Below are 17,155 nucleotides of genomic sequence, written 5' to 3'. Positions count from 1 at the left end.
TCCCCGAAACGAGGCGCGACGCGGCCGAAGGCTCCGCGATGCGGCGTCAAGGCGCCAACGCAGCGCGCGGTCCCCTCGGGGGCCACCCGGACCTCCCGGACCTCCTGGGCCTCCTGGACCTCCTGGGCCTCCTGGACCTCCTGGGCCTCCTGGGCCTCCCGGACCTCCTGGGCCACCCGGACCTCCTGGGCCACCCGGGCATCCCGGGCCTCCCGGGCATCCCGTGCCTCCTGGGCCTCTCGGGCAGCCACATAGACCGGGCATGAGGGACAGTCAGAAATTTCCCAAATATGGGACACTAGTTCTGGCTCTTTGCAGTACCAAGGACAAGGACATTTCATTTATTTTACACACTGTTCATTGTGGACCTTTTTAACGTGACAAGAATTAAAACTCTGTCCCCAATGTGTACAAAACCAATGACCAAAAACATCCCGTATTTCACAGGATCACGATGTCATCAAGAAGGGGAGAAAAACATGTTTTTCAAGCACTGGTCAGTTTAAGAATTTGGGCTTTTGCTTCTTTTACTTCTTTTAAAAAGTCTTATACTGCTGTCTTAGACTTCTTTGTCTATTTGACTCTTTGGATTTCTCCTAAAAAGGTATAGATATTGCCTCATTTGCACATTGAAAGTAACTAATGGAACGATCATTGTTTTAATGTTAACAATCAGCTGTAGTTTCATGGTGATCTCCATCCATCTTCACAGACGGGGTTCACCCTGGACTGAGACTCTACACAGAGACAAAACACCAGTCACACCCACATCCACACACCTACGGGCAACTTAGTCACCAATCTACCTGATCCCCAGAGCCGGACTCTGGGCTGTGGGGGGGATTCCAGATTCCTACATGTGCCCAAAGGATTAGAAACACTCACTTTTGAGACAGTTTGATCAGTGTGGAGAAGCACATCAGGTCAGTTTGGAAAGCCTTGAATTATTATCCACACACTCACAACTTTGTATGCTTTATTCAGAAACACCACTGATGATTCTATATAATTACTGGATTTTATAGTATCTTCAAACATAAAACTCAAACTGAACAGTTGTGCATTAGAATTCCTTTTAATGAATTCTTTCATTAATTCTACTCTCTTTCACTTAAGTGAAACTATTTCACCGTTGATGGTGGAAATAGTTCTTATGCCTGTGTAATAATTGAGCTATGGAACATAACCTGAACAAGGCATGAATTGTTGGAGAAATGTGAATTGTTCTTTAGGCCAAAGCTTGTGTGAGAAGTGATAATCAAAAGTCTAGTCTTGATTTAGGAGTTAGGTAAGGGGGGGAGCAGGATGTGCCGAGCAGGCAGACACGAGTCTGACAGGATGGGGAGTCAGTTTATGTCCTGGCTGAGGAATGTAAGGTCAGCGGGTCAACTAGAAGATTTACCAGCCAAAGGGGGGTTAGAGACACACCAACACTATTCAACATACACACTCTGTTTACGATGTTTACGTTAAGTCAGGAGTCTGGACATTGGATGTGACCGGATCTTAGATGCGGGAGGTGGAAGGTCCTCCTCTACGCCAGTTTAGGGCCAATAGAAATATTTCCTTCTCTGTCTTTCAAGGGTTGTAAAACATGATGTTCTTGCTGATGTTAGTTGGTTGTTCTTCCGGCCTGTGTGCTGCCTGAACCGCTCCTGCCTTTGCAAACGCAGCGCTGATACTTGACCTGCGATCTGACAAATAAATCTCCCAGAACGAGAGAAGTCGTTCGGCTGAATTCTTGATGACCCCGACCAGGCTCCAAATCTTGAACACGTATTCTTACAGAAGTGTTTTTGAGTTGATCCTCATGCACTGTTATGCTCGTTTGAACTGCAGAGGAAACCAACAAACATCTCAATGGCTTGTAGTTGTTATGTGTTGCTTACATCCATTCCACTTCAAAAAAAACAATTTTTAAAAGAAATAAGAATAATTGGAAAATACCATATGACAAAAAAACATTTTAGGAATGTTTTTCCCATAGTTAAAGTACCACTAATTTGGCTGCATGTGCAGTTCTTTTAATACTTAATATTGTTCTTGTTCTTACTTTGTTCTTATTTTTTTTACTAATCTATACAAACCACTTATAATAACTGTAAATATAATACGGGTATAGGCAGCATGCCAATGCAATGAGAAAGTACTAGGTGAATGTTAAAGTATACTACATGGACATTATGTAAGAAGCTCGGGCACATGGTTTCCTTCTGCTGCCCTCAAGTTTCCTACGGTTCACCAGAAACCCTCCGGAGAAGAGCTGTGTCTCATTTCAGCGGCTACATCCTTTGGTCTACGGGGGCCGACCACAGCTACAAAATAAATGTCAGCAAACACGTTTATTAAATTCTAGTAACACACATGCACAAGCGCTGCATTTTGTCTCGCATAATAAGAGCTGCTCTGTAAGTGCAGATATTGCAAAATTCTCCCAAGAGCTGAAAAACAAAATTAATACATTTTTCAATGACATTTCAAAACAAAGGAACGCAACCAAGTAGAGTTTCTTTATGTATTTGTATCTTTACGTATTTAATTTCAGAGTTTGTAACATTTCTGTACCAAGAAAGTGATATTTCAGGTTCACAACTTGAGCCACTTGGATCCCTTTCTTTTAATAATATTATTATCTATACAACCGCCACGAGCAGTGTTCAACCTCAAGCTTGTGTGAGGCATTAATGCGGCATGAGGATAATAACAACGAAGAGCCCGATGTGTATTGTGCTTTGGAACGACATTAAATGCGTCCGTTATTGGGACTCGGAGTCCTCATTCTCCGGCTGCATTTGAAGGAGTCGCCTGAATGCGTCGCGGCCGCGGTGACGCAATCGGTCTGGGAAGGATGAGCAGCCTCCGGAGGACACAGCCGCTGGATTGAGACACGGCCGCGAACTCCCGGTTCGCAGCTGCCCAGCCGACATGGGCTGATGCTCGGGTTGTGTATTCATCAGCATCCGGCCAAAGCAAAACAACTCGCGTCCGGGGGACCCGCACAGCTCCCCCTCCGCTCCCGCGTCCCGCTTCCGGCCCGGCGGGTTTGCGTGTGAGTATGCGGCTTGCTCGCTGAACGAACCCGCGGAGCCGCCGCGGCTCAGCCAGCTGTTTTGGTGAGCGAGGCTCGCCGCCGGTGGCTAGCAGGCTAACGCCAACTCAAGCTAGCCGCCGGTAGCCGCCGGTCGGTCGGCCCCGTTCAGTTCCGCCTCCTTCGGACGCAGCGTTGTGTCCGGCGTCTGGCGCCCCCCGTGTTGGCGAAACGTCGTTTCTCGTAGTTCGCTGCGGTGACGTGGACGACCCGGGACCGCTAGCTCGGGTGAACGGGTCTACGCGGCTTTGACGTGACGTTAAAGGCCGAAGCCGTGGTGATTACGTCACCCTGGTGGACACGAGGACGGGTCACTGCCCGGAAACCATGTTCACGAGCAGCACGCGGGGGTGAAGGGTCAGGGCTGTGCAGCGACGCCCTCCAGGCTGCACTACGGTGCCGAGCCCCCCTGCCGGGCCCCTGCTGGGGCCTCCAGGTGGACTGACCTTCCCTCTTAAAGAAACGATGGGCCGTCGCTTCTCTTTACTGAATTGACAGTTTCTCGCCACAGTTTGGATTAGAACTGTAGTGGAATAGACGTCTTCTCCTATAGGACTGAGCACAACTGATGGCCTCAAACATAAATCCCACAAATGAACTCTGGACAAGGCGCACCTGTTGATGGAAACCATTCCAGGTCACCACCTCGTGAAGCCGGTTCAAAGAATGAGTGCGAAGAAATCAGAAAAAGGTGGCTACTTAAGTACATAGAATATAGAACATATTCTGTTTTAACACAATGTAATTAAAATGAAAGAAACACCATCGAATGAGAAGGTCCAAGCGTTTGAGGTCAGGATATTCGTACGAGCGTTGGCGGCACAATACCAGAGCGTGCTCCTGGTTCTTGTCTTCAAGATGTCCGTGGGACGTCCAGACAACAACTGAGGATTATTCTACTTCTCATCTGTTGATTACTTTCTCCATTAATCGGTCAGTGGATAGTTGTATATAATGGCGATCAGAGGATCGACGGGTCGATCTCTGGCTGTACGCTGGTCCAAGACGCCCGTCCGGCTCGTTGGATGAACGTCGGCTGGTTTGTTGAACCTGTCGTCAGCGTATGAATGAGTATGAACGCTCACGTGGGGTTAAAGCGCTTTGAGAGACTCGTCTGGCTCAACAAGTGGAAGCGCTAGACGAGTCTTCTGACCGTCAGCCGCTGTTACACGTCACTGATTCAGCATTAAGATGGCAAACATTAGTGAAACGTGCTGTAAGCGTCAGCGTACTTTAACGACACCGTGCTGCTGATTTCCAGAGATGCGTAGTGGTGAATAAATGTTTTCCCATGGTTCCATGCGTCTACCTTCTCTGGGACGCTCTGGTGGTTCTTTGTACGATTCAGAAAAAGTCCAATAGGGGGAAGTGTTGCACTTAATAATCGCTAACATCAGCCCAGTAGTCCACACTGAACCAAAGGGCATCCGGGTGTCATTCCCAAGTGAACGCAACGTCATATCCTTATTTTGATTTAAGTAATCCGATTTTCTGAGAAATATGACTGATTTGCATTTCATGCTCAATTTGGAATGACCCAACGGTATGTCTGGATGTATAATTATTTACTTATCATGTTGAATTATTGTTCTTCTCTATTCCAGCTGGAGGAGAGAAGCACCAGTCGTCTTCTTACTGCTCTAATAACCACGGTGAGGTACGTAGATCCACTATTCTGTTTAGCACATCTCTGCGTGTCTCCAGCATTAAGCAACCGTGAGCACTAATGACTAACGTGTAGCGTGTTGTGTGCGGGACATATTGAATGTAAATCGGAGGCCTCGGATGGAACACAATGTCAGCATCATGTGTTATAAACAGCATCAGTGTGACAATTCTCCTCACGTTGTTTCAGCTCTGTTGTGTGTTGCTTTAACAAAAAGAATAAGCCGTAAGTAACTCAAAGCATCTGTTTGAAGACAAAGCCTCCTGATTCCAGATAAATGTGTGCCTCAGAAATTACCCTCAGCCCGCTTCCCTCGCTGTCACCCAGTCCCACCCCCCTTCCTAAAGGTCTCTGAATCCCTCCACCTCGGCCTCTCCGTCTTTATGAACAACTGGCCTCCGGACAGCTGGCTTTGAACAGCTGCTTGCCGTCTCAGTTTTGGCCCATCTCCATCTGGGCAACTTGTCCCCCGGCAGCGTCCTGCTGTAAGCCGGCCGTCTCGTGTCTAAATCCGTCTCTGTGCATTCAGCAAACGTTGCCCCCGAGCCAGAATCCAGGGCATTGATGTTGGACGCTTATATTCTTCTGCTGGTGGCGGCGTCCATCGCCAGTGGACCCCATGTGTGTCAGTCCTCTTCTGTCCATCTGTTGGTAACGTGCAGAAACCTTTTCCCTGTAACCCTTGGCTTTTAGTGCAGGGGAATCTCCCCACGTGGGTAAAGGGAAGTGAGGCGATGCACCAGCGCTACGAACGACTTTTCTCTGTTTCACCTGCAGCTGGAATGAAGGGTCTCTGTTGGTGGACCTGTGTGTAAGGCACAACTACCGTATCCATGGCCTGGAACTGGAGGACCCAATTCCCCCCGGCGCCCTCTGGTGCTGCTGCCGATGTGCAGTTGTTGGTTTTGGGATTCGTCCTTTATCCCGAGCTTATTGTTTTGTGTTTCCCCTCATCAGGCGGCGCAGGGTTTCATCGGACTGCAGTCTGTCGTCTGCCCGCGGAGACACCAATGCACACTTGCCGTCCATAATTCAAACTTTTGCGCTGCATTCTTTCACGTTGAGCCGAGGGCTGGAGACGCTCGTGTCCCCCGTGGCACCGGCGCATCTAATCTCCGTCTGTCTTTTGTCCAGACTTCATCCTGCCACATAGTCGTGTGATGCTGACAGACGGCCTGTCCAGATCCACAGTAGATTTCTGAGGGAACGAGTGAGATGTTGTCCAAGCTCCGGAGAGACAAAGACTCTCCTTATCTGCTGTCTCACCGCCTTCAGTGGGGATCAAATCCAACCCGGGGCTCAAATTTCAAACTGTTTGTCTTTTTGTTTGAGGACTGTTAAAGAGAGAACGTCCTTTGGAATTAGGTTGTCCATATCAACAATGACAGATTTTCAAGTAGATGTGAAAAACTGCTGTTAATGTAGAATAATTTAAATTAATGTATCTACTATGCATCCGTCTTCAAACCTCTTATCCGTCACACACGGAGGCTGCAGTCAATCCCAATACTTGTTATTTTAAACGACACAGACCTGATTGTTTTTCTGCTATGTGAAATCCGTCAGTAAGAACACTTCTGTACTATTAGATTATCAATGCATCATGATTCTTTCTAACCAGCCCCACATATTCATCTGCATTTTATGGTACTATTAGAAGCCCACTGCACTTCAGCGCAGCTTGTCCGGCTCTTAAATGAAGGATAAACACGCAGCGTTCTGATGGAGTAAACGCACAAGCCAGAGTAGGTTGCTCCTGCGCGAGGGGGAGAGGACAAACGAGTGAATACAGTTTCATAAAATCTAAAACGAGAATCGAGTTGTTGTTTTTTTCTAAAGCTATTTTGATGGCTGATGTTGTATTTGTACACACCGACCTGCTCCATCACAACATTGAGCACAGACACTGATTGTTTCTGGACAAAGGCCTCACTGATCCCTCTGACTGCTTCCTGTAGCTTTTCAATGAGGTCGTCAAACACTTGATGGATTGCTGTGACGTTGGTGGGCGCATTCATGTCCCCCTCCGAATATTCAGTGAGCCCTCTAAGTCCCTTTTTACCCATTTTCTTGTTTTATTCCCATCAGCCTCAGCTGGACGATGTCCAAGTGCTTTTGTCAATTCAGTACTGATGATCTCATCAACATGGTGTTTGCAAAGCCGCCCAGGTATTCAGTCTAACCAAATCCCGACCGCTGGAGCCAGATCCTTCTAATAAGTCCGTGCTTTGATTGTAGCTGGACTTATTTCTCATGTGTGCCCCTGGCACACGCCACAGGCAAGCTTGTGCCTCGGTGGGCCGAGGCAGGGGTCCGATCCCGGCATGCCATCCATCTCAACTCCATATCGGTGTCTCTCACGGAGCTCGTAATTGAAAGCAGGCGGCCCGATGGGCCCTTTCCCTTTTGGTTCCCGGGCCTTAGATTAAAGGCGCTGATGGCGCCTGTGCGATCCCCCAAAAGCATATGTGGAATATTACAGGATCTGGCCACTACAGACCCCCCCCCTCCCCCCCACAGGTCTCTGTGTTTTGCATCAGGCGGGCCCAGAGCCTGCCTCTATCACTGCCTGCACCACAGCTGTCACTGTTTGTAAATGTGATATACTGATGGATGCCCACCAGGAACAGGTGTTGCGTATTAGTACCCCCCCCCCCCCCTTTTGAAGAGAAAAATGAAGTTGTAGGCTCAGTTGTCACTGTTATACGGCAATGTGACTTTCAAACTGGGCTGTGCTACAAAGCGTTACCCTCAGCCCTTCCTGAGGTAAAGGAAGAGGCACGGAAAGGGAAACTGAATTAATGTGGTTCAGGTGGACTGACCCCAAAGGTGCAGAAACGTGGGAATGCCTTTGAACCTGGACCCCTTATTCCGCCCTGTCGTCTCCTCTCACTACCTTCTACTGCGATTCAGTTTGTAGGAATATCAACCACAGATGGAAAGTCCCATTTTTGGTTTCTTGTCAGAAATGATATTATCACACATCCCGGTCTGTTTTTTTGTAAAATGATACTTTTCTACATTGCAATGCTGCTTGTTGTTGCAGCATTCAAATTCCATTCCAGTTATTCCAACTGCACATGAATCTTGAACCGGTTTGGACAATCCAACTTTTTTCTTTTTCTAACCTGCTGCTGGTAGCTTAACCAAAAGATATTTTGCCGTGGGCTACCACCCTCATATCATCCTCTATCTGGTACCGATTTTCCAGCGGAACACCGCCCGGCTTCCCTCAGTCTGTGTTGGTGTGCGAGACAGGAGAGCTACTGAGTAGCTTCACTGAATCGTTCCTCGGCCGTTTAGCTCTGTAGACAAATCCCCTGAGACAGGGCCCCGGCCCCCCCCCACTGAGAACAGCCTCATTAGGATTTGTTGCGCAAACTCTGGAATTTTGACCGGCTGAGGGAGCAACAAGGCCGTGCCTCCGAGGGGACACATGTTCCTTGCTGCAGCCTGACCCCAGAGCTGCAGGCCTTGTCGAATCGCATTTGGCTCATATAGCTCCGAGTCGAAGGCTCAGTTACCCCCGGATCAACCTCATCCTCCCTGACTGAGGCCAGCATGCCTACCGGACCTGAAGGTTTTGATAAATGGCCGACTTGTTGAAGCAACATAGAGGGCTGGTGTGGCCATCACGGGGTTTGGAGAGTATCGCACCCAGCACTGTTACCCCATCTACTTTACTGAGGGCTGAGTTTACCAGCCCCAGCCCTCCCAACCATCTCAGCTTGATAGGGTGACGTCACTGCCACCCGTGTTTGGCACCGACGGGCAGAGGTCTGATCAAAAGGGGGGGTAGTTCATGAGCTGGCCGATCGCAGTTCTTCTGGCCGCAGCAGATGGACGGCGTCTCCTTCACCTTGGATTAGCAAAAACAAAAGATTGATGCCGAGGGTTACCACATCAACAACATCATGGAAAGCATCTGTTTGTTGGTGCTCTGACATCTTTCTCGCTCTCTCAGCCTCTTGGTTTTGGCCGGTTGCAAAGGGCCCGGCCCCTCAGGGGCCGGTGCGAGCCAACGTTGAGTAATGGTGGACATATGGAATATGTAACTCGCCCCTCAGTCTCAGCAGCTCTCAGGAACCTCTGAGCCTCTGATTTCCAGCAGACTTGACATCGCTGATCTCTTCTTCATCCAACAGAAAAAAACAAAAGTTGGAAATACAATATTTTGCCAAATATTTAAACAGATCCTATTACTATTTCAATATTTGTTGCTGCTTTAGAGTTCATTGATGACGGAACTAATATCCTCAAGGATTTTATAGTTTTAAAACGCACAGAAAACACATTGGACAAAGTGGAGTCAACAAGCAAATCATAACCTTGAGAGCTGCATTCTTGTCAGTTGGCACAGTTACCGGCAAGAAAGAAAGAACAATGAGCGGAAAACCAAGAAGAAAAATGGGCGACTGAGATTCCCTCACACGTCTCTGAGCTCTGAACCAAACTGAAGCATGTTTTCACTTGTTGAATTGATTTCACTGAGGCTTCTACAACCCACCAGCTACAAAGTGAAGAGCTAGAGCTCTGCTTCTGCTGGAGGCAGCTCTGTAGGCGCCGGAGCGTCCTGAGTCGAGCGGATTTCTAATGATTTGCGTGGCTCGAGGCCACATATGTGAAACGTACGGTAGTTGTGTAGGATTACAGTATCTGTGGGGTGTGGTAGCTACGGGGTATCATTAGTTTTCTTTGTTTTAGTGCAGTGTGCTTTGCACCGTTGTAGCTTGTACTGAACTGTTGTTTTAAACCTTTGGGGCAGGGCTACATGCTGGTTCACAGTTAGCTACCAGACCGCTGCCAGAGCCTCACAAGGCGTCTCTGTCACTCCTCCACAGTCCAAATATGGTCACTTCCATTCACCAGTAACAAGACAACAAGATTGGAACAACCAAACTCTAAAGTCTGTAGTCCACAGACCAACGGGTGACGCCGTGACGGCCATGTCCACATCTTGTATACGGTGTGAGAACCTTTTTAACAATCCTGCTAAACAATGGCTTTATTTTGTAAAGGTGGTGAGTTCGGTAATGTCACAAGGAACGGCGAAACACACGTTCACGCCGTCCACCATTGACCTTCTTAAGGCTGATGGGACAAGTCCAAGTCCCCCTGTTACTCTGCACACGCTGTCACCATGGCGGCGAGTCCGTCCTCTGCTGTGGTCGGCGGGTCAATATGTGAAATAAGGTGAAGGACTGTTGGGGGTCAGAAAGTCCCCTGTGCCCTTTCAGTGTGTTGGAAAAGTGCACAATTCGTATTTGGACATTTGTAATCCTGGTAAAAGTCTCTTTGTTCCGCTAAACGTTACATCTGGACCAACCTTCTCTCTGGAACTTTTCTCAGTGCTCCTCACACAATGTCTGCATTATGAGACCCAACCCTTTGCTGAGAGTCCATTAGTTCCATTTTAGAGACACTGTAGAGACCCATAATACCTGAGGAAGGGCCCTGCACAGAGCTGAGAGGAGAACTGGACTGTAATCACCACAGATGGAGAACCGGCTTACGCAAACCCCGACAGAGCAGAAAGGACATTTTCCTCCTTTGACTTCTTTCAGCCTGCCAGATCATTGGTGCACTCAACAAGTGGTTTACCATGAAGTTCAGCTTTACCTCATGCTGCCTACGCTGCGTCTCCAGGAACACACCTTTGTTTAAAGATCATAGGAACCACATGAAAAAATTACAGATCCGTCAAAAAAAAATAAAAGAAAAAGTTTGATCATTTATTTTGTTTTATAGCAGATTATGTTCTTTTAGGGCACTCGGTCGGGCACTACGTTTTATGGTTGTTCCTGATGTACTAACATGCAGATTGTAATGTTAATTTGGTACTTCGATGATACATAGTTGTATTTATAAAGATGCATCTAATCATCAGCAACACATTTTTACTATAATTTCTTTTTTACTGTATCTGGGGGAGTAGAAACACACAAAATGTAACGTGACAAGAACGTATTTGAGTAAATATTAAGTAAGCTATTTACGTAATAAGCGTTCTGAGGTACTACTTAAACATCTACATTAGTTCCATCTGCTGCATTAACGCCACATCTTGACTATGTAGTGAATATAGACTTTAACCTTGCGTGACAGTTACCTCATGGAGATGAAGTATGGCTGACGTAAAACTATGATTACATCACATCCTGTTGGCTGCACAGTCAGTGCACATGACCCCCTCTGCTCCTTCTGCTAAAAGCGTCCACAAGTCTGCGACCTTAATTCACCAGAGAAACATTACTAAAATGTGCAGATGTAAGTCATATTTTGGGCTTGCGAGTCAGAGGAGGAACATTCCTACTTGGTCCCTCCTTCAGCGCCCTCTCTCTGCGCGCTGTAAATTGTCCCAGGGTTCCATCTGCTTTTTTTTGCCAAGAAACGGTGAATAGACTATTTATTAGACACAAACCAGAGAGGGCTGCTAAGGACGGGGGGGTGCGCAGGGGAGGGAGGTCGATCTGGGCCTGGGCCCAAGCTGCTGACCCTGGAGGGCCCGTTGGATGGGGGCCCGCCTGTAAACCGTGCTAAAGGCTAACCGCTGAGCAGAGCGGCTCGACATCCCTCCTCCTTCGCATCGCTCTGCTGTTTCGTCCAGGGCCTCGTCCTTCTGCCTCTCCCTGGAGTCCTGTTGTGTTCTGCAGAGCGATTCAACTGTGGTGGGGTGGGGGTGGGGGGCATATGTACTGTACATAAATAGGAGTAGTACTCCAAAGCGCTGTGTTTTCTGGACAGTAATTCACTATCGTGTCTTACTTTTGTTTTGTGGACACAGCAGCTCTGACCACTGGGGCCCCTCAGGGATCGACTGGGACCCCGGCCGGCCTCGGAGGGGGGGGTTGGGGGCTCAGGGCTCTGGCTCCTGTGCTCGGGTGCCCGCTGGGGTGTTGGCAGGGCCTCAAGCCCCTCTTTATGGTCCGTGTGGTTGGCTGTGGCTCTGTGTTGGTACATGTGGGAGGGCTGTTTCATCTCCTTTCTTTTACTGCAGTTTCCATTCCTGCACATTCCTTTCTTCCATATCTGACGTTAAAGGAGCAACGACACATCATACTGATATTTATCTGTATCACTACCTTTTCTATTCTCAATTTATTCTCTTATTTTCTTTGACGGTTCACAGATCTCCAATTCAGTTTTTAAAGATTGTTTTTATTTTGTTTTACATTTAGGAGGAACAATGTTTGTCATTTCTCATTACCAACTCCTCCATATGACAGTTTTTTCTGTCATCGTCTAAATCCAGTTATGTTCTGTTGCCTTTGTCTAGTGAAAATGAACTTTTGAGTTTATATCCTTGTGGTTGAAATGCACTTATTGTAAGTCAGCTAAATGACATATGTAATTATAAATAACAGTTCTCCTTTTTTACCTCTGGGCATTTAGTCTGAAGGCGCAGAGGCCTATTGGTGCACAGCCAGTCTCGTCTCCTGATCGTCCTCTCACAGGACGTCCTCCGCTGCCAGGGCTGTCTCACCGATTGTCTGTCCCCGGTCTCTGTGATGACTCCATGTTGTTTTGACCGTGTGTTTTTTAATACACTCGGTCCATAGCTGACGAGGTGTGCTAGTCTGTCCAAAAGAACCAAAAGAGATCGAAATATTCACTACAAGGAGTGTGAAATGTGCTAATGTAGAAACTACACTCAGCGATTCACAAATCTGACATTGTCAGTGAGAGAGTTGTATTTACAGATGTACAAAATCCATATCGCGGTATTTAGAACGTTTCTGATGGTGTATGTGGCCGTTATTTCTTTTTCAAGTAAACAAATTCATTCATTGACTTCCCAAACAGCTGTTCGCCACCCGCCGGCCAACTTGCTCGCAACTGGCCGGCGAGTGAGCTTGTTAGCGAGTTAGCTTGTTAGCATATTAGCGGAGGCTCGACAGACTTTGCAATAAATCATTTTCTGATTTTCCAAAACCAAAAACCCTCCAGACAGACCGTTGGGCCCAGGTTGTGTTGGTGCCTCTCTGGTCTCTGGTTCCGTGTTTTCATGTAGCAGCAGTTACTTCTTGTTGTGAGCTTTACCCAGCATGCAGTTCGGTGCGGTCATTTTTCCAAACGTACAGTTATTAGTGTTACAAGATGTGGTGCGGTGGTGTTTTACCCTGTTAAAGAGGGTTGTGGGTTATTCATTGGCGTTATAAAGTTGTAACCACGACTGAATCTCAACACACGTAAGTCACGTAGCTCCTCCGTGACGTGGAAGATGACATTCTGCCACCTGCTGAAGGACAACGTCGGTTATTATGCTGGTATGAACCGTGCGTGAGAAATCCATACTTAAGGGCACGGGCCTCAAACGGGGGGGTGAGGCGCTGACTGTTGAACGGTACGGTCGGCGGGGGGGGGGTACGCCAAAGTCGGTACCCCCGGCTGCACGGATTACACCGGTATACGGCACAGCCCCAGTATACACAGATTGTACATGCAGACGAGTTATCGGTTCTAAACGCTTTATGTTGTGTAGCCAATCCAATACTTGATATTTAATGTTGGCACAGATATCAATGTTTTAGTTTTTAAAGAAGTCAACGATGTATCGACACAAACCTTTGTTTGACATAAACGCCCCTTTCAGTAAAAATGAGTATTGAGCCAAGGTAATTGGTCAATTTACTGTACTTTTATAGCGCTTTTCTAGTCTTACGACCATTCAAAGTGCATGAAACCGATCCGTGAGGCGTGAAGGTTGGGGACCACTGCCACGGTGTGTGTGCAAACACAAGGTCATAGTCGTGCACCGACTGAAACGGAGCGTTTGGCTTTTTGACTTCGTTGTTTGTGGATGCAGATGTAAAACGTATCACCATATGAAACCACATGTAACTGCCTGTTGACCGACGGCTGAAGGTACGGGGTTTACGTAGTCCGAGGGTGCCGTCTGGTCTGTGTCGGCTGTCAGCAGCACTCTGGCGGGTCGGACCAGCGCCAGGCCGCCCGTCCTGTTAGTGAGCTTGGCACACATCTGCTTTTTTCTAGTGATGGAGCTTCAGCGAGCCCCCTCCCCTCCTTGAAGAAGTCCTGAAAACAGGATGACACAAACAGTGCACATTTAGGTTTCGGAGCAAAAGCAGATGCAGCAAAACTATGCGTTTTTCATGTATACTGATGAGAACATTGGCGTAGCTCCAGCATGCACATCTGTGTCTTGTTTAGGTGTGAAGTCCTCCCATAATGCTGAAGCACAATGGAGCCAAAGTTAACTAAATAGCTTAATATCACAAGGGCGGCTGATTCTCATTTGTTCTCCAAGTAACGGAGTTGAGTTGGGCCACTGTCTAGCGAACACTGCTGACAACACTAACCTCGTCCTCCGGTCACTCCCCAGGCCGGCGTGGCCTCCATGTAAAGCTTTTATAATTGCACTGATCTGGGGGGGTTACAACCTGCTGACACATTTCAGCATGACTTGTTGAGGATTGCGGTGTTTTTGCTTGTTGGTGTTGGACTGTTGGGCCTGACGGAGGAAGAAGCAAACACTGGTGTTGGCATCTTTGCGCGAGGCGTCGCTGTTTTGTGGTTTTCCAGGCTAAATGCCTTATCCAGGGAAACGGATCAGTTACCGAGCCCCCCCCGACCCCCCCGTCACGCCTTCTCCGTGGGTTGAGTGAACGCAACAGCAGGCCGGAGCTAATGAGCGCCGTGGTCTTCACACCATCCATAGTCCAGCCTGCGCCCAACGCCAACGCTTAACCTGGAAACAGGATCGTATGGGAATAAAGAACGGACATTATTCCCCAGATATCTGTACCTATCCGGCTCGGTATATTGTGTGAAAAACACCGGCAGCTGTTGCTGATGTTCTTTGTTACTTTGGGTCTCTGTGAGCAGTAACTTGGAATCCGGAAACGCTGCTTCAACCAACCTGCTCTTCTCTGTCGTCAGTTTGGATGTTTCTGTAACAGCGGCATGAAGGAGGGTGGATGTGCACCGGCGACACTTTGGTCAAAGTCTTCCAAAAGCCGGTGACGGCGCATTTAGTCAAGCAACGTTTACAGTGTGTGATCTTTTAGTTAGTTTAGTCCACGCTACCACCGCCGTTCTGGCCTTGCTGGTGCAGTTTGTGGCTCTTCCATCACGGTGTTGATATCCCCGTGTTATTTGACACAGGCCTCTTCTCTTATTCTTCATTTTTCGCCGGCTCTTAAAATCCGCCGGGTCCCGTATGAGCTCCTGTGTGACTTTCAGAAGCACTTTACATATCCGGCATGAAATCGAACAGCTGAAGAACGGGTGGCGAGGCGAGCGGGTGAAAGCCTTCTGGCTGCCAACGAAGTACAAAGATTGTTAATCTGTTTGCTCAGCTCTTCTTTCTCCTTTTTCTTTGACTTTGACAAGAACAAAAAGGACATCCGTCAGCACACAAGTACTCTACCAGCATGACGGGTCATCGACCCAGCAGTGGGAAATATATAGAGGGAGAGATTCCGCAAAGCACATCATTTGAAAGTTAAAAAAAGAGTGGAGATGATTTCGTCATCAGTCAGACCGACGCGTCTGACAGTCGGCCGTGGATTGTGCTGCCTGAACGTCTACGGAGGCCTCGTGTCACTACGTGGACACGGCCGACCTGCAGAGCGCTGCCGTCTCCCCCGTCTCCCCCTCTGAGGAAATGAGTCTACGATTCACAGGCATTGCTCAAATTCCTCCCCTTGTGTCACCGCCGCTAAACCAAATAGCGGCTTAAGAAGAGGGGGGCCGGGGGGGGGGATTCCACCACTGAATCAACAGATTGTTTGCGTCCTTGCAGACTCAAAGGGGAACATTTTTAGAATTGTGGAAAGGTAGGAATTTTGGGGGGAGTAGTTTCTTTTTAGCCCATTATTGGGGAAACAAATGGGTCTCAGAGCTTAGGGTACCGGCCTTCTTCCCAGCATCTTGCGGGGGGGGGTTTGGTGTTGCGAGCGAGAGATCTGGTCTCCAATTCTGCGCCTTTGATTGACTCCTTTGGAAATGAGCGCGTACTGTGACTCCAGCCGTTGGAGTAATTGGTGCTCACATGCAGGTCCGTGGCTTTGCCGGCGAGCCGGGCTGAGGTGTATGCGCATTAATGAGGGTCAACTGGGGTCACCTGGCCCTCTCCGCCCCAGCACGCTGATGCCACGGCTTCCTAGTGAAGGAGGTGGAGCGACAATGACAACGGAAAGAACCCACATTATCTTAGAACCTTAAAAGTAAAGGGTTTTTATTTTTACTTTGACAATTGTTATCTCATTTGCCGTTATACCGGTTAGCCCTCTTTTCATGACCTGAAGCCAGAGTAACGTTGCCACCGAGCATCCAAGCAAATCAATCATCACCTTTGCCGTTTTGAACGAGCGTGTGAATTTAATACACCTTTTTTTAGCAGGATCCGTCCAGCGGCCACTGTATGCGCCTTCTAGTTGTCACTCTCAGGCCCCATTTCACGCTCCACCCGTTTTGGCCCCGAGTGGCGAAGAGAGCGGTCGCTCTTTTCCGCGCGGTGTTCGATTCAAAAAAGCGGTGAAACGTGCGAATAAGCCGACCAGAGCCGGACTCCAGATTCTCATGGTCGTTTGTCTGCCGTGAGGCCTGAACTAAAGCCTCTCCTGGAGTATCTGTCTTCTCCATCAGTAAGCACTCTAGACACTGCGCGTAGATGTGTTGGTTTTTTTTTTTTGGTGTGTTATATTGATTTATTTCGTCACCAGTAACTGATTTTTACACATCAGAACACTTACAGATGTTCCCCTATATATATATATATATATATATATATATATATATATGACAAAGTAGCTCCAGAGTTATCACTCCTTTTATTATGGGTGTGCCATTTTTGGAGCAGAAGCCAAAAACCAGCCTGAGGGTCAAAAGTTTATTTAGTTCAACATTCCACTTTTGATGCTTTGTTTGCCAACAGGGAACCTGTGAGGACTGGAGCAGCTCGATGGAGTGCAGGCTTTCATTTGTCTAGTTTGAATAATTCAGTTGTCCACACAGGAGGCTGTAGCCATTACGTGGGTGAACCAGGTCCCTGCGACCTGAGGTCATTGCTCTAAATTGTCTGAAAGTCCCTCCTCTCCTCGTCTGTCCATATGTAAACTGCCCCTGTTGCCACCGCTCTCTTCATCTTTGCCCTATCGACGCACACCTTGGTAATTGCTGATGTGGACCACATGTCGGCTTTCAATGGCCTTCTGTTCCGTGGAGTGTTCACATGCTGCAGGAAATATCAGAACCTTGTTATTGGGCTGCTTGTACCTTCCTGAGCCGGCGTCACGGGCAGCAGGATGAAGTCCCCTTGTTCTTTCATCCTCCTCATCCTCGCCCACAGCCGTCTTACCCGTGCTACCTCATTAAGGCAGTGACTTGACCCGTCAGACGGAGGGTCAATGCGTTTTGAGGTCCTTGGTAAAATAGTG

General features: G+C 48.1%; 1 protein-coding gene and 1 long non-coding RNA gene across 5 annotated transcripts in view; both read left to right on the top strand.

Moving 5' to 3' along the window:
* Positions 1–24: 24 nt before the first annotated feature.
* LOC144389422 (uncharacterized) lies at positions 25–1,724 on the top strand. The gene is made up of 2 exons (XR_013453458.1): positions 25–496; positions 713–1,724. It is a non-coding gene; the product is annotated as an uncharacterized LOC144389422 (long non-coding RNA).
* A 949-nt stretch (positions 1,725–2,673) lies between these two features.
* Positions 2,674–17,155, top strand: part of disp1 (dispatched homolog 1 (Drosophila)) — a 49,226-nt gene continuing 34,744 nt past the window's right edge. The window contains exons 1-2 of one of the 4 annotated variants that reach the window (XM_078093916.1): positions 2,674–3,049; positions 4,693–4,745. The gene's annotated coding sequence lies outside the window, so the exon portion shown is untranslated. Of the gene's footprint in view, positions 3,050–3,665; positions 3,780–4,692; positions 4,746–17,155 lie in introns of those variants that run through there. The other 3 variants (XM_078093910.1, XM_078093912.1, XM_078093913.1) reach the window with 3 other exon arrangements.

Source organism: Gasterosteus aculeatus, chromosome 18 (genome assembly GCF_964276395.1).
Source record: "Gasterosteus aculeatus chromosome 18, fGasAcu3.hap1.1, whole genome shotgun sequence".
Classification (NCBI taxonomy): domain Eukaryota; kingdom Metazoa; phylum Chordata; class Actinopteri; order Perciformes; family Gasterosteidae; genus Gasterosteus; species Gasterosteus aculeatus.
The sequence above is the reverse complement of the archived record's forward strand: the minus strand, read 5'-3'. Positions and strand labels throughout refer to the sequence as shown.